The sequence below is a fragment of the Ctenopharyngodon idella genome, chromosome 6, assembly GCF_019924925.1.
Source record: "Ctenopharyngodon idella isolate HZGC_01 chromosome 6, HZGC01, whole genome shotgun sequence".
NCBI classification, from domain to species: Eukaryota; Metazoa; Chordata; class Actinopteri; order Cypriniformes; family Xenocyprididae; genus Ctenopharyngodon; species Ctenopharyngodon idella.
In genome coordinates this window covers 27,047,025-27,065,831 of record NC_067225.1, presented here as the reverse complement: position 1 = coordinate 27,065,831, position 18,807 = coordinate 27,047,025, and the positions used below count along the sequence as shown (strand labels likewise).

Sequence of the window (18,807 nt, the reverse complement as noted above, 5' to 3'; positions counted from 1 at the left end):
CTTTTGATTTTATTGCCACTGTGTCTATGTTATTAATTCTAAAGTAGGATAATCATTTCCCAGGTGAGATAACATAAAAGGTAACTGTGAACTGTTTTTACTAGTTTATATATTTTTTAATGTCTCTTGAGCCAAAACAGACTGAAGTATCTCGAGATTTTCAACTTACACAGAATGTGTAAATTAAATTAAATCTTTCTGTAGCCTTTAAATCTTTCTTAAGTGTTTCTGTAGCCTTTAAATTCTTCACATTTTGAGCAAATGCACTTCAAAGTCATTTTACAAAAGAACTACATAAAAGTACAATTTTGCATGTAAACATTCAAGATATGAGCCGAGCATTACATTATTCCAAAAGAACACAACCTATGGAAACCTTTTTCTGCCAAATAAAGAAAAAAATCTCTGCTTTGGTAAATCATTGTTATGACATACTAAGTCATAATTGTGACACAAAAAGGCAAAATTATGACATATTGCCCTGGTTTCACAGACAGGGCTTAGCCTAAGCCAGGATTAGGCCTTGGTTCAATTAGGGCATTTAAGTAGCTTTCATAAGCATTAACTAGAAAAAAAAAAAAAAACTTACTGGTGTGCATCTTGAGAGAAAACAATGACACTGACATATTTTAACTTAAGATATGTCAGTGCAAGTTACTTTCAGTTAAAACAGCTCAAACATGCATTTTAGTCTAGGACTAGCTTAAGCTTTGTCTGTGAAACCGGGGGATTAAGTCATAATTAAGAGAAAAATGAAATTATTAATTATGTCACACCATTTTGTCATAGTTACAACTTTTCATTATTTTTGTCATAGTTACAACATTTTCATAATTTTTCAATCGCATGATTTTTTTTTTTTAGAGGCGGAAATTGACTTCCACAAACAAAATTGGATTTCGAAGTAAAAAAGCTGAGGTATCTCATTCTTCTGCTTACAGATCATTCTATCTCTATTTGTATCACATGAAAGCACTGCAAAGTTAGCAGCACAGCTATGTAAAATGTGAACATCTTGCATCAATAGACTTTGTTTGAGCTATGCTAAAGCACTCTGCTAATGCAACCTGCCTGTCTGTAATTAGTTAAATCAATTAAGCTGAAATTGCCATCACTTATGCTCTTTTGTCTGGTAGTTTATGTGTCTAAATCTGCCATGCAGCAATTGTCACTAACCACAGTAATTACATCTTTCAAATAAAGGCTAAATCAATGCTATACCAACTCCAGAGGTCTGCATTTGCAATAATGTAACTGCAGCGGGTTTAAGCTTTTGAGATTTACATTTATGTTTATGCGCTTTGCAGATGCTTTTGCCCAAGCGCATTCAGAATATACATTTTATCAGTTTGTATGTTGAAATCAAGCTAGAACCATGCTCTACCAGTTGAGCTACAGGACTGGGATGTAGAAGCTAAAGCAATAACAGTATTTTCATCGCAATTAACTGAAAGCCAAAGCTTGTTATCCAAGAACCCAGTTTCCTCATTTCCCAACATTTCCCAAATTAGTGACCAATCACCCTTATGGGAACTAACAGCACATCTGTATTCCCTCTAAATACAAAGATAAATTAAACAAATTAGAGTCTGGCTTGAATTTATCAGATTTCATTGGGACCTGCAGAAGAAAATGTAATGAGGTCACAAGGCCATGGGCTCTCAGCGGGGTCAGTAAGGGACATGGGGTATTGGTCCCAAAATGCAGTGTTGAATTATAGGTTTGGCAGCGTTCTGGTACAACAGTTGCTGTTCCTGCAGGATGTGAACATTGAGTTCTTGAATATCGCTGTGCTTCTGGCCCTAAGCATGATTAGGTGCGCACAGTGCCAAGGACAGACACAAAGATTGTCTTATCCTTCCGCAAACTCTTTGTCAGACATTAAACTGTGCCCCAACCAGGAGCAACATATCCAGAGAAATTCATTAATAATGCCTTTTAAATTCCTATTCTATTCCTAAATGATGAAATTAATTTTAAATTGAGGTAGAAAACAGGATGCGGAATTGTAATTTAAATTTAAATGTAAGGAAGCAGAATTAAAAATGAGATATATAGATAGATTGTTTTGAAGACTGATGCGAGTTCTTCTCACATCTACAATGAGGGTTCACCAAAAGACTCAAACTTAATTATTTAGCTAATTTAACCAGCTAATTTGATTTGTGTTGGGTTAAATCCAATTACATTTCCACACAATCTTTGGCCATATGTTGAGATTTGTGCAACACTTCACATATAAAAGGCTAAATCAAATTACCTAAAGACGTTTTCTTTGCAACAGTGTCTTTAAGGTTTGAGTGCACATAGAGAGACTGACAGAGACTTAAGTTCATTTTGCGAGCCATTTATTATGCCCTCCATGCTTCTTTTCTAATCAATGCTCATCAACCCTCTGATGCCCGGCTAATGGTGTTTTACCGCTCTCAGCCAGTAAACATCATCTCTCCATGCAGGGCACGCACATATATTAGCAGTATGTGTGTAGTGGGTTTTTTTTTCCCACTTGCGTGTCTCCTTATAGCACCTACAATGTAATGGGTCCCAATGGGGGTGTTATATATGGGTCTCACACTCTGTCATTCTGATAGACATGGTTTCCGTGTTGGATATACTGTATAGAGAGGCTTGTTAAGACCATAGTGCATGCTAAACAAATGGAAGTGGGCATTAGAGAAGGCAGAAATGGTCTCATTCACATGGGGACTGCACCTGCTGGTTTTGTTTTTGTTTATGTGTGCACATATGGAGTTCATACCCATTAGGACTGATTTACAATGTGATGCAAGACAAGCTTTGGCTTGAAGGTTGAACTCAGACAATAAAACAAGTTAATGACCCACAAGCCCTTGCTTAAATTATTTAACTTAGTTTTGACTCTTCTGTTGATCTCAAAACTCATGCTTAAAAATATAAAACTTTGGTCATTATTTACTCATCCTGATGACGTTCCAAACCTGTATGACTTTCTTTCTTCAGTGGGATACAAAAGGAGTTCAACAGAATATGGAAAGAGCAGCATGAGCAGTTATAGTGAAAAGTAAACAAGATTCATTCAATAATTACTTTTTTATATTTACTTAAACAGCTATCATTTGGCTTTAGAAATTAATATAGATTCTGAGATGTATTAACTGCTTTGATGGTGCTTTTTTGTCCATTTTGCACCAGCCATTCATAAGGTCTTTTTTAAAATGGGTTGTTTTATACTCACTTTCCCTCATGTAACTGTCAACGGTAATGAATTACATTTCCACTGAAATACAGTACCTTAATAATAAAACAATTAGTATATTCCTTCATGGGTCCTATTCCCAGGAAAAGAAAGCACTGATAAAATGTGTACCTTGAACGCAATAAAAGACGCTTGGATAAAAACGTTTGCCAAATGCATAAATGTAATTATTAAGCAAAACACTTTACTTGAAGCCTGTATAATATATTTTAAAGGTATTCATAATGCACATTGTAATGCATTACATATTTTCATAAATAATTGTATCCAAAGGTAAACTGCATTAAAAAAATGTTTGCAGATTCCTTGTTACATCTGAAATTGGTTGTTTGCCATGTGTTTTAATGTATTATACTTTCTTAAGGTGTAACAATGAATAACTGTGGTTACAATTATTCATGAGATCAATGCAATCAGTACAATACATCATAAGGTGCATTACAAGCCATTAGTGCATTAAAAATACATTTATAATGCATTAGTCTATATATAAAGGCTTTAAGTGTTACAGAGAATGTATCTAAAACTAATTAGGGGCAATACAAATACTTACAACAAATAACATTTGACATTATTATTATTAATATTATTTTGAATTAAACTGAATGAAACCTGACATGCATGGCGATGTGCACGCCATTTAGTTTAGCTCTCATAAATACATAGTTTATAGGTGAAGTTATGTTGAATGCTCAAATAATTAGTAGTGCATAAAATGTAACTTATTGCCCATTTCTCATCTGCTGTCATTGTAGGAAAAGACCAACATGATCACTCTTTAAACTACATCTCCATTTGTGTTTCACAGAAGAAAAAACATCATACAGGTTTGTAAGGACATGACAGAATGTTCATATTTGGGTGAACAATCCTGTTCAGTTTATAAAGGACCTTGTTAACGCAACAGCTAAATGTTTCTTTTTTAAAGGTCTTCTTGCAGGTCCTGTGACTGGTACATCCTTGTTTACATAGTGAGAGGGACAGATTGGCGCAAAAGCAAACCACTACATGTTTCATATCACGTCCCTGGACACAATGAGTCTTTTCACTGCCATGAACTTTTAGGTCCCCATGGCTGTCACATCTATCCTCCTTCATCCTTTCTTTCTAGCATCCTTTCTTTCCCTCCACTCCATCTTTGAGGTGCCTTTCCAAGCTTGCCCATACCCTGAAACACAACCTCCTTTATGAGAACCCCAGGGACAAAGATGTCGCTATTCCATAAGCAGTCAAAGCCCATTCATCATTTTATTTTTTATTTTTTTTATTTTTTTGTCTTTATATAATCCGCTCCCTTCACAGTTTGGGTCTTGCTGATTTGAATAATAGCTTGTATAAATTCCATCAGTGTCACATGCTTCGCATGTCATATCACTATCACAGGAAATATTATATGGTAGATATCATGAGCATGCTATATTTCACACCATGTTATGGGACATATACTAGCATGATTTTTTAATGCGGCACCCTGTGGTGCAGTACGATATACGTCTTGAAAAGTTCAAACTTGTATCTCCTATTGTTTAACTGATATGTCCTTTCTCATGAATAAGATTTAAAGTGCATCGATGGAAGTGGAGATTTGTGAAAGAGATAGGACCATTAATCAGACTATGACCACAGGCTTGCTGGGGGATGGGCAACCTGCAGGGAATGTTGCTGCTGGCGTTATTTTGCCTCAAAGGCCTGTGCAACACTATGATGTTTCATATTAAAAAAATTAAGCTTCCCATATCAAAGCTAATTTGATAAGGTTACACATGAATAAAGACGCAAAGGTATTATGTTATTATGAAGTTACCATCAAAGTTTTATCACCCTAGACAAATTGGATGTTTTTTCCCTCCCAAATTATACTGTTGCCAGGTATAGTACAGTCAGTCTCAGAGTAATGTCATGTTGTCAGATATAAAATTACACTATGGGCTAAAACGTCACAATTGCGAGATAGAAAGTTGAATTTACAATAAATAAAGTTGCATTGTGAGATATAAAGATGCATTGTGAGATATAAAGTCAGAATTGGAAAATATAAAGTCGTAATCATAAAGTCGGGTTTATAAATGGTTAAAGTGCCGGGTTCCGTGCAAAACAGCCAGAAGCACATCTGAAAGTATATGATGATTACAAAATTATTTAAATCAACATGAAATAATAATCGCAACCCAATATACATTCAAGCTATTTTAAGGCATGAAGAAATTTTTTTCACAGGAAAAAAATGTTTAAATATGTAATTTTGGTGATCAAAGATTAGTTTTAATGGGTAAAATTATTACTACAGGGGGACTTTCTCCGAATGATAAAAGACTATTACCTTCAGTATTTAACGATCCAGTGCTTCAGGATCCAAAAAAAGACACACTGAATGATCAAACAACATCTAATGCTAGTTCATCCAGAAACTGTGCTTTCCTACTGCCTTAAGCATTTGTAAAATGTACCGGCCCTGGTGTTTTTGGTTTGCCTCTTGGGAAGGGATGGATAAAGGGAACCCTGAACATGTCTGATAAGATTGACCTCCTCGGGTTTGTCCTTCAGTATTACCTCATTATATTAATTCTCCTTTTGGTGCAAGTGATGACGGTGACCGAGCAACTCCAATGACAACCACCCTGTTAAAGAAGGTATGGGGGAGATCCTCCATCACAATAATCACTGCATCTTTACTACGGCTACCCGTTACTCCCCTCCCCCAATGCTCAACAGACAGAATTGATCTTATTCACACCCACATTCAAAACCACAGAATACACAGGCTACACACAAACACACAGGCGCTGCCCTCTCCTTCAGAGAGAATAGTTTAATAAAAAATAATACAAGAAGATCTCAGAGATAGTGGCTTTAAGCCAGTAATCATGAAAAAGAAAGTCTCACTGTGAGCAATGTATTCAGCATTGACAACAGAAGCTTATATAGTAACGTCATGTACTAGAAAACATTTACTGTACCAAGGACTTAATCATAGCATATGTCCAAGGTATTACAATTATTAAAGTCCCCATGTGGTGAAAATCAAGTTTTGAATGTTTTTTATGTCTCTGGTGTTTTTAACATGCTTTAAGACAAACCATGTGCAAATTCATAAGTCAACACCATTGCTGAGTATTTTCTCTTTAAAACTGCAGTAAACCAAAGACAGTATCAAACCCGCGGTTTGCTGGCGTTTCTGACGTCACAAACTTGTAACCAATCATGTCAACGTGCCGGCGGGCTTTAGCATATCATTAACTGACCACGCAAGGGAGTCTCAAAAGAAGGTTATCCCGGTATATTTTTCTGTTGATATGAAAAATCGGGTAGATTTAGCAATATGTGATGCATATTACGATGTTATGATGAGCCATATGCCTTTCTTCACTGACGTTCTGAGTTCTTTAAAGCGTTTCTAAGGATACTGACTTTAATAAGGCAGCTGTCTGACTCGTGAATGTAAACATGGTTTGTGTAACATTAGCAACACGTATTAGCTGTTTGATAACATAGTCAAGCAAAACGCCAATCATATTAATTACCGTTATGTGTCCGATATTATAAAGAGCGATACCATTGTGCAGCGTTTACCTCAGTAAGTTAACCGAGTCGATCTCGTCTGAGCTCGTGCGAGTGAGTGGAGGCGGGGCTAATTATCATATTGATAGATCCGCATATAATAAATGAAGCAGGGGTGTAGAGTTACATTCAAACTATTTTAAGGCTTTAAGAATTTTTTTTTTCACAGGAAAAAAACGTTTAAATATGTCATTTTGGTGATCAAATATGAGTTTTAAGGGATAAAATTATTGACTACAGAGGGACTTTTAAAGGGCACAAAAAAAAAAAATTTATTTGCTCTCTGCACTCTAAAAATGCTGGGTTGTTATAACCCAAATCTGGGTCAATATGGACAAACCCAACCATTGGGTTAAAAATGTAATTTACAAATTTAACCAAATGGTTGGGTTTGTCCATATTTGACCCAAATCTGGACTGAAATAACCCAGTGTGTGAAAATCACAGTTTTACAGTACAACAAAAGCAGTGTTCAGGAGCTGTCAATCACAAAAATCACTATAAAAGTAATATTTTATTTTATAATATTATCATATATAAAATTATAAAATAATAATATAATAATACATAATATATTATGTATTATACATATTTTTTTTTTGAATAATTGTATATAAAAATATATTGTCTTATTTTATTTTTACTGTTTATATTATTGTATGACATTATGCTTTCAGTAAAGCACTTTGTAAACATGGTTTTAAAAAGCACTTTATTAATAAAGCTTTACTTCTCTTAAATCTTATTTATGCATACATATTCAAACTTTGTGTGTCAAAAAGATGCATTGCAGCTGATTTCAAGTCAATGACAGCAAACAGTTGTACTTTTTGGAGTCCACTATATGCCCACATTAAGTATGGAAAAGAGCAATGTGAACATTCTGTAATTTCTTCTTTTGTGTTTTACAGAAGAAAGTAACAATACTAAGCAAGTAATGACAGAGTGTTTTTGGACTGAACAATTGACCCTTTGAAAGTGTTTGTATGTTTAACAGTACTCTCTAACTTAGTCCTTGAGAAAAATGATTTAGAACTGATACTGTGTTTGTTACCAAACCATATCCAGTTTGCAAAGTTTGCAAATGTCAACTCTGTGACATTTCCTGTAATATTGCATTTGCAAACCAGATTAGAAAGCTCATTCTGAATAACTTTTCCTCCCTCTCAAATTTCCTTTCACACAAATTCACATCATATCTGCGCTTCCTTTTCAGATGTGCCACCCTCATTCATTTATTTATTTATTTAGCAGCGTTCTGCTTTAGAAAACTTTGGCGCCTGCATTAAGCTCGCATGAAAATGAAAAGCGAGATGCAGCACATTTTTTAGCTTAGGGCGCAGGTGTTTTTCAATTGAATTTGTATGTCTGAGTGAATATGGCATCACACATGGAGATGAGAGGCCTCTGTGTAGGTTTTAATCTCTGCCTGTGATGGTTCGAATCCACAGTGAAAATCAGTTAGACTACACTGCGCTCGGCCACACAGGTTATCTCACACACAAAATGAAATCTGAATTGTTTTTGCAACCTTTGAATAAGATAAAAGTATATCATGAATAAGAAAAAGGTCTTATCACACATCAATTTACAGTGGTCTTCAAAGAGTATAAAGAACTAGATTTTTGGTGCTTGACCGCAAAACCCACAAACATCAAACTTGTTGTTGGTGGTTTCTATGCGGTTCCTAAGGTGTTATATGTGCTTATATTATTCCATTCCCTATAGATAGCCTATGCCTCAGTTCCTCCTTCACCTTTAATCACCCACCAATTGAAATCATAAATCTGAATGCTTAGAAAATGGTGCACCTCTCCTCAACAAGCAGCAGTATTTGGTCCTCACATAGACTGTATGCATTAGAAAATCATTTTATTGGGTGACAGGCATCTGATAGGCACAGAATACCTTTCATTATAATGGTGCCGTGCTGCATTGTCCATTTACAGTGTTCTATTTCTGGGTTGATGGTGAGAGGAATTTGCCCTAGTTTTCCTCACAGTGGCCTCAATTGGCAAAATTTGGCAAATAAATGGCCTTTATGCCATGAAGGAGTCCTGGTCTGAACTTAGATAAGACAGTAATGAGCATAAACATGAACAACAGTTGATCATTTAATCTATTTTTCAGTAAAATTGAACTTAAATAGGTATTTTAGTACTTGGTCATCAAACTAAAAAAGAAACATCTCATCGTTTTAAGAGGCTGACGATGTCAATTAGAAGTTCTTATGAGTTCTGAAACATTGAACTTTGTTATCTGTCAAATAATGCATCATAAGACTTTCAAACAATGTGTAGGCCTAATGATTTATAATTTTGCCATTAAATTGCCTAGTAAATAAACACACAAATGTATGACCCACCCAATTGTTGCATAATAATAATGATGATTATAGCTAGCCCCAATGGATATTGTACATAAACAAGATTTGAATGTGAAACAAATGTTCGCTTTTGTTTCTGGTAGTGGGATTTAAAAAAAAACGTCTAATAGAAAACCAGCCATCTACGGTGTTCTCACAAGCTCAGATGAGCACAATGTTCATTCCTCTGCCACCGCTCATTAGTAACAAATCAACACCCACTGTCTCAGTGGAGGAACATCCAACTCATTTCTTATCTGGCTTTTCCACACTCTTTACTGTGGACCAGAGAAGAAACCAATCATCATCCTAATTCATGGTACTGAATTCACTCGTGAAGTCTCAAAGCACGCGAGGCTGCCTTCTGTCTCTAATGCGACTTTAATTGTTTTCCTTACAGTAGAGTAACTTATCTTGCTGTCATGACACAGATTTAGAAAGAATCTGATTTTCATAATAGGCGCAAAGGCTTGATAATCACATCAAAATTTGACTGTGAGGGCTGCATTCAATATGTTTTACATTATAGAGCCTACTTAAGAAGTTCACAGAGCTTACATGTTATGTAAATGGGTTTTGTACAACTAAAACTCTTAAAATGAAAGGCTCTTCAATGGTTCTTGATGTTATATCAAGTTGTTCTTTTGATCAGCGTTCTAGTTTCTTGAAAATACCAGTATATTAAGGTTGATTCCTCAAAAGGAAGGAAAAGGTGCCTTCTCAAAAAGAAGGTATTAATATAAAACAAGGTATTACTAAATATGGGATCAAACAATGTATACATCACTCATTTTTATAAAATGTATTAGGCAAGAAATTAATCGACTCTGCAAACATAAAACATAATACTAAACGTGATTCAATAAATTACTAACATAAAAAAGCAGGTGAGAATATTACTGACTAAAAATTGAAGAAAAAAAAAGAAAAGAAAACAAATAATACTAAATATGAGATTTAAATAAATGTGAACATATTTTTAATGAATTAACACTGTACAACAGTGTCAACAGTAGATATAGTTTAAAGATACAAGTGAAACGTCATGTGAGAGGAGGCGGTGCCTCTGTGCCACCATGATTGGCTATTGATCACTCTGTCAACACAATAATGTCTGCCTAAGATGTTCAAAAAAGGTGTGCGAATATGTCAAACTGGTAAAAAGGAACAAACTACAAAGTAAACAACTTACCGGCATCTTTACTTTTGGTCACAATCCAAATCAAAATGACCCTAAAATTACTTATACAAATTACATCCACCTGCAGACGATTTGATAACTATTGATTCAAAAAGGTCATTATTTATAATATAACATAATATAAATATGGTTCCATATGCATTTAACCTGGAAACAATTTCACCATCAAATGGATATGGACATGAATTTACAAAACCTCTATCAATGCATGGAAGGGACTTTTCCTCTTAGTTTAAAAAGCTCACCACATGCCACTGCAGTACATAGATGTGTTCTAAACAACTAGAGAATAGAAAGTATGCTGTGGAACTTGAAAAGACTCTCCTACTGAACTGGCTTGCTCTAAAACCACCTTTTCTTCTAACTAAAACCTTTATTTTTAAGACCGTATAGCCTGGGGTTCAATGAAAACCCAAGAGCAAGCCAAGCACTCCAAAAAACACAAGAGATCAATCCTGTAGAGGAAAATTAGCATCTATTCAAGACTAATGTTGGTGGTAAGGATGTCAAGGGCTACCAAGGGCATGCTTTTCAAAAGCACAATATGTTTCAAGCACCACAAGTGCAATGAAAGTACCACATATCTGTATTATATACATCTGCACGCCAGAGTGAATTTTAGATTCACAGATTATACTACATCCTTGAAGTCCCATGAGAACAAAATGCCACTGATTTATGCTATTATTTATTATTGTTACACACTATTATGCTATAAACCAAGAGAAAGAAAGTTGCAAATCTAACAGCTTTCTCGTTAGGTATACATATATATTGCTTAAGCAAAAATCAATACAATATCCACTATGCATATGACCACTTAAATCTATCTTTAAATATGATGCAGTTCTGACTATAATGCCTGCAGTGAAACAGAAAATAGCAAACGTCTCTATTCATATTTTAATAATCTAAACCTCCTTAATAGCCGTATAAGCACACAAACCGTAAATAAAAATCAAACTACAGGGTTTCATATTACAGCTGGAGTTCAGATCAAGTACGCTACTCATAGTAATTCGAAATAACCGGCTTTGATTTCACCTGTCAGATGCGCAAAAGCAGAGAACGCTTTAGAATAACTCTCATACATCCCATAAGAGGCATTCAAAGTCTTAAAACACGCGTATTTAACGATATTTATAGAAAAAAACCTCTCCTTTCCAAAAAACAATGAATTGCCTACCTTTCGCAGTAGTTTGTATGCGAAGAATGCAGAGCTCGAGCTGTTAGTCAGCGCGCGACACCAGAATGTCTCGAGTGATGATGCTTTTCCTTCAGTGGTACGTTTCTCTTACAAATACGTTCAGTGAAAGGCTGAACGCAGTCAATAGCTTTTAGAAATCCATGGCAACCGAGAAAACCCTTCACAACTTCGCTACATTGTGACCGGGTTAACACACCCCCTTCCTCAATGACAGTGACTCTACTCACTAACAATATGCCAATCGGTGACTATGAATTTCTCATAGTATGAGACTATACACTATGAGGTCTTAGGGGAATTTGTAGGGTACTGAATCACTGTATAATGTTCCCCTTTCCTATTTTTACTTCGAATAGATAATAAATATGCGGTTTTATGAAATCAAATGGCCATAAAACATGACTTCAAATGTATGTTCCCTTAAAAAAAAAAAAAAAAAAAAAAAAAAAAAAAAACTCAAACACAAAAGTTCAAACCAAGCTGGTCTTGTGGTCTGAGCAGGTTGACTGGTTTTAAAGCACTTTTCAGACTGGGAGACCAGCCAGACCCAGCCTAAACCAGCTAAGACCAGCCAAAATAGTCAAAATAGTGTTATATTAATGCAGAGGACTTGGATGATATATTTGGCCCCTGCTGGGTTTTCAGCACCTTAGACAGCAGCACAATTGGTGGCTTCTGGCTTATGTGTAGTGTGCCCTAACATTTACAGGCACTACATTGTTATGGAAATTGTGTGCTATAGTGATTAGTGACCATAGGTTTGAGCTCATATACAGTGAAGAAAGTCCCAAAAAGGCTAAATCTTATTTGCACAAGCAAACTTACTGTTTTGCATATATATATGTCAGTTATACTCCTAGTTATCAATTTATCAATTTGTACCCATTTAGTTGAATTTATTCATTATAGCCAACACATCAGAATTAACAGAGGAAATTCATACCTCCTAAACGAGTGCCTAACTCATTCTAGTGGATCCCCTCAAAGACAGCAAATGACCAGCGAAAATCTAAACTAATCTAATTTGGGCCAGTCTAACCTAATTGAGAGGCTTACAAGATCATAGATACACCCAGCACAAAATGTAATTGGATCTTTTTATGAGGCCCACTGCTTCTCAGTAGGTGCTCTCTTAAATCCAAATTGATTTATTGTCAGCCGGCGGACACCTGTCACATCTAAGTGTCTACTGCCGGGGCAGGAAAGTGCTTGCACTACACCAATCTATAGCGATGAGTATCAGACATGTGATGACTGAAAGGTTAGGGGAGTAGCACTGAGTTATGGGTAGTGTAGCAGAACATGTTGCTCAGCTGGATGCAGATTGGTAACAGTATCTCAGTAGGATTTTTGTTAGCCAAGCTTGATTGCTGTGTGAATATCACTGTGGATGTAGAGGGTGTGTAAAGCAGATAACCTGCATTTTTTTTCAGACTAAAATACTTTATGTTGTATATATATATATATATATATATATATATATATATGGCAAACATTACCAAATTAAAACATCAATTGCTTTTCTTCAGAGATATATATGTGAGTGCCTTGAAATTTTAAAGCTTCTTGTGTTTACCAGTGGCAAATGGAGGAATGAACAGTCATCCTTTGGTTAGCAAATAGTTACAACCTCTTTCAAAAGTGTCAGAGTTCACCAGTTCAACCTGAATACAATAATACCTTTTATCTGGACTCTCTCTTTCTCCCTCCCTCTCTCACGCACTGGTGTATCAATGGAGCAGAAATGGCTCCATTGACATCCCGAGGATTGTGTAATGAGAATAAATGATGTGGAAATAAATATGCAGCCTGTTTGCGGTCTGCTGACCGTATAGGTCTGAATATGCATTTTCCCTCTGAGGTAAAGAAAACACTGGACTTTAAAGATGGTTATATTTGCCCCTGAAGGTAGACTGCAATTAGACATATTTTGTGGGAACTGCATAAGATTATTTATAATTGTAATTGCCATAAAACAAACTAGAAATTAAGATTTAACCTTGGCTAAATATATTTTCCTGACAGTTAAAATAACCTATATACAAATATTATATATACTGTACACACACAAACACACAAAACAGATACAATTTTATTACATTTGAATTAAACGATGGATGGATGGATGGATGGAAATTACAATGCCTCCAATAATCAATAATCCATAAACACAGGACTGAGTTTTTGTTCTTAAGTTTTTGCATATAATTTTACAAATTTTCACATATCTTTGGTTCTTAATCATCAGCACATACATTTCTGATTTGCAAAAGGTATTACTCTATTGTCTTAATCTGCTATTAGGAACCTTTGAAGGGTTTTAAGTAGACCTATGGTCTCTCATTCCCTCTGAGTATGTTGTACATCAAGAGTAGATTTTTGATTCATCAGACTAAAAGCATGTTGGTTCCACAGGTGGATGTCAAATCTTCCATTACCTGGAGACAGACAAAAAAAATAAAAACACATTCTGTCAAACATTCTATTCCAAAGTATAGGATGTGTCCATGTTTACTGAAAATGAAAGATTACACACCAATAAGACATTTTTATTCCACATAATCGTCTCACATTATCTTCCCCCTGAAACAGCATGTAATGCCCTTTTGCTCCAGCATACTCATCTGATTACAACCAGATTATGAGATTCTCATGTGGCGGGCTATTGACTAGAGGTTCCCTTAATAACCACATAATACCTTTATCACGATTTCATATGCTGCTTCCTGTAATCCTCCCCCCTCCAAAACCCAAGCAAATGTCACTGGAAGATGTGGATTTTGTCAGCCCGAATCCTATTGGCCGACCTCATCATTGAGCTGAAGCAGAGGCCATAACTGGTGGTGAGCATGTAATTAAAATGTGTGGATAGCAACGTGGAAAGGCATTTTCCAATCCCATAGTGGACAAAAGATGTTCAGACCCTGGAGAGATCCGTAGTGTTGATGAAGAACTTAATTATATGCTTTCAAAGAATCATTAAATGGTAATGAAGCAATGAAGAGGAGAAGGCGGGCAGCTTGAGAGATGGAAAATGTCTCAGAAAATATGACTTTGATAAGTCATATAAAAGTACTCCTGCTGCAATTGTATAATATAATGCAAAGAACTTTTCTTTACAGCTCATGCAAGCGTAACATTTGAAGTTGTCTCCTGAGCTCTCCACAGCCGCTCTGCGAGAATTAAATGTAGCATAATTACATTTCTCAGTGGATGATTGCTGCACAATGACAGTGTGTTCATGCAAATAATGACTTTCATTTCTTACCCTGATGCACCGAAGAGAGGCTTGCATCTCTATATCTGATGTCGCCGGAACACAAAAGAGGCTTCATGCTTCGAAAAAGGAAAACCTCCCAGATTGATCTTGTACATCTGAACTTATTGTTGGATGAATGTAACCACAGCAAATGAACACTGGGATGCTGTTGCTATTCTTCAAAAGAGGTCTCGCTTCATCAAAAATTCAACACGGCCCCTCAGGCATTTCATTGACACGTTTGCTCAATTCCCCTGATGAAATTCAGAGATGAGGAAACACAACAGTTTTGCTGTTTGGCCCCCAAATCCCACTGGTGACTCAAAACATGGTAATAGATTTTCTCTCCCAAGGTTTGAGATTTTGCCACATCTCAGTTGAATGCTCGCTCCACCTATCAGGCAGAATCATAGCAGTTAGCAAGCCAAGGGCTCGGGAAAGGGAAAAAAAATGTATGAATGTGGAGGACAGTTGTTTTAGGGGAAAGTACAGGCAATCAATATGGTTAGGCCACGGGGCAGATGAAATCACAATTTAAGCCGCACAGATAATTAAAGAAAAGAGACAAAAATCAATAAGAATGGTCCCCAGTATATTGTCTCTACATTTTATGCCCACGCAGTGATTTGTAATTGGATATTAAAGGTGAGACAGATGGTTTAGGGGTTTAGTTTGGGGGTAGTGATCACTGATGATGTAAAGGAAGGGAGGAAAGCACAAAAGAGACAGAGAAAAGCTAGATTTTTTACATTTTTCTGAAGAAAATTTTAGTACTTGCCTAGGTAAAACACAGCACCATAACATTAAAGTGTTAAAGGATTAGTTCACTTTCAAATGAAAATTACCCCAAGCTTTACTCACCCTCAAGACATCCTAGGTGTATATGACCTTCTTCTTTCTGATAAACACATTCGGAATTATATTAATACATATCCTGACGTATCCAAGCTTTATAGTGGCAGTGAACGGAACCAACGAGTATGAAGCTCAAGAAAGTGCATCCATCCATCGTAAACATACTCCACACGGCTCCGAGGGGTTAATAAAGGCCTTTCAAAGTGAAACGATACATTTGTGTATTAAAAATACATGGGGCAAAAATCCCCTAAATTAACACTGAAGGAGTGGCTTGTGACATATCAACGCACCAGAATATTATAGAGACTTGGAGTAGGCTTTTTTTTTCAGTAAGCAACCACCCATCACACCTTAGTAACCACATAGCAACATGCTAAAAACATCCAGAACATATGTATAGCATAGCAACATTATGCATCACTGTGGCACATGTAAGCAATGCGCAATGAAGTATGGCTCTAAATGCTAATCCATCTGAAAGCACTGCGAGTTTGAGTCGCTTATAATGTACATTTGAAAAAGCAACATCTTTCCAGACATGAGAAGCATTTATTAACATCTTGTCCAACAAAAGACAACATTTAATAACATGTTTTTACTCCAAACTCACTTCATAATGACAGTTGAGTATCCTTCGGTGAGATGATGTGGCTTCTTACACAGAATAAGGCAGTCGTGTGTTTATTAATCATGTTTAATCAATCAAAATGCTTAAATCTTCTGTTTATTCAGTTACAGCAATAGTATGATGCCCATAGGGATTCCCTATGTTATCTACTTCTGTGGCAGGGCATATTTGGAGTTTCTGCGCAAGACCGCCCTCTGGCTTTCAGATGGAGAAGCATTTACTACTGATCACAAAGCTGTACACCTCTGACAAGTTGAGCATAAAATAATTGCAGCCTTTGCCAAATCATGCGCAGTTTAATTACGATAAATCCTGCAGTCCTATTTTAAAACATAAAAAGCAGTAAGCATCCATCTAGCAACCACCCAGAACACCCTAGCAACTGCATAGCAACATGCTAAGTACCACTCACAATACCATCATGATGCGTAGTGAATGGGCAAGCAGTACTCAGTACTCACAGTTAGTGACTAGTATTGTTATTGTTAACTAAAACTTAAAAAATTGTTTTTGTTAACTGAAATAAAGCTGAAATAAAACAAAATAAAATATAAATAATAGATTAAAAAAATCTTAAACGCAAATTAGAAATGTTGCCTTCGCATCTAACTCAAATACAAAGTTCTGTCATGAAACTAGATGGTCCTTAACTTGCAAACACATATTGGCAGTAGCAAGTCCCATACTTGCTCTGCAGCAGCATAGCAGATCTGTTCCACCAAGACGAAACATATCAACATTGTCATATCCATTACCATGCCAAATATTCTGAGTTGTCATGACAGAAATAAGTTTAAGTTGGAGAACTAAAATTACTAAACCTAAAACATATAAATAAAGCTGAAAATAAAGAAATAAAAAAGACAAAAGCACGTAACAAAATTACTAAAACAAACTAAATTTAAAATCTGAAAATACAAAAATAAAAGTCAGTTCAAAATATTAATATGTACTATAATAGTGACAGACAAAGCCAAGCAGGCTAGTAGTGACAGTGAAATACAGATGGAAAAGACAGAAAAGGTCTCCAACTCCTATTATGTTCTGTCTTTTATGGTGCACAGAAGAAAAACAAGAAAATACAGCTTTTCAGTTGAGTGACAAGCACTGAAGTCTGACCTGGTGTTTTCACCCCATTTTCTGTCGCCTGCAGTCACCAGCCATCTCACTCTCTGTATTTTGCACCTGAGTCATTTACACCGGGTGACAGACAGCCATCAAACAGAGCCTGCGGCGTACGCTGTAGCATCTCATAAGAATTTCCTGACATTTATAAAGTGACATGCAAGTAGTTCTTTTAATAGGTTTTAAGTGATATGGCAGGTCTTATCAGCAAGTTCTTGGACGTGCAGTCCCAGAATGCTTTGCAACTCAAGCGGCTGGGTGAGGCGTTAAAGAAATGACATGAAATAGCTACTACTCCACATTGTAAAAAAAAATGAAATATGAATGACTGGTTCTTATGAAGACAAGACACAGCTATGTCAAGAATAGAACCCACAGATCAGCGTGTGAATCAGTGAACGGTCATCCTTATGGGAAATAGGATTGGTCAGACATGACTAGATGGTGATAGAATGACATTTGTTTCCGACGAGAACATACGACACCCACATGTCAAAGTCAATGGACTCACGCATCCCCCCTTTTCTCTCTTTCCCTTCCTGTTTTTTTCTCTATACAATGGCTGCCACTGTTTCTCCATCCAGACAGAAGATCTGATAGGTCTCTCTCTTTGTGCGCGTCTATGGAAAGCACAAAGAAAAAAAAAAAGAAAAAACCTACATGATGCTACACTACCATTTAAAAGTGTAGAGTTGTTTTTACGATTTTAAGTTTTTTGAATTTGAAAGAAGTCTCTTATGCTCACCAAGGATGCATTTATTTGATCAAAAATACAGTAAAAACTAGGCATGTGCCAGAAGCCTAAATTTGAATTTGGAAAGACACAGAAAATGAGTAACGCAGTACGGAGTATGGAAGGCCAAAAGGTTCAAAAACGTGAATTTTAACACATCAACAACATGTAAAATATGCGTATTTCATGCGTTAAATATGTGTTGAATACTCGTCTTCAACGCGTTAATTTTTCATGCACAAACATAATGTATTAAGGTGTGAACTTGATAAAGGAGTGGATAGTATTCGGCTTCGGGCACATCCTTAGTAAAAACGGTAATATTGTGAAATATTATAACAATTAAAAGCAACTATTTTCGAATTTAATATATTTTAAAATGTAATTTATTCCTATGATGACAAAGCTGAATTTTCAGCAGCCATTACTGCAGTCTTCATTGTCACATGATCTTTCAGAAACCATTCTAAAATGCTGATTTGCGAATAGCATCAAGTCAGTTAAACTCCTGGGATACTGATCTGGTCAGTTAAGTAGCAGAGGGGGTTGTTAATCAGTTTCAGATGCTTTGGTGTTAATGAAATTAACAACAGGTGCACTAGATTGGCAACAATGAGACGACCCCCAAAACAGGAATG

At 36.0% G+C, this 18,807-nt stretch overlaps 1 protein-coding gene across 1 annotated transcript in view; it reads right to left on the bottom strand.

Annotated features, from left to right (window-relative positions):
- The window catches only part of chl1b (cell adhesion molecule L1-like b), a 100,534-nt gene extending 88,768 nt beyond the window's left edge, over positions 1 to 11,766 (bottom strand). The window contains exon 1 of the mRNA XM_051896630.1: positions 11,546 to 11,766. The gene's annotated coding sequence lies outside the window, so the exon portion shown is untranslated. The remainder of the gene's footprint in view (positions 1 to 11,545) is intronic.
- Between the last annotated feature and the right edge of the window lie 7,041 nt (positions 11,767 to 18,807).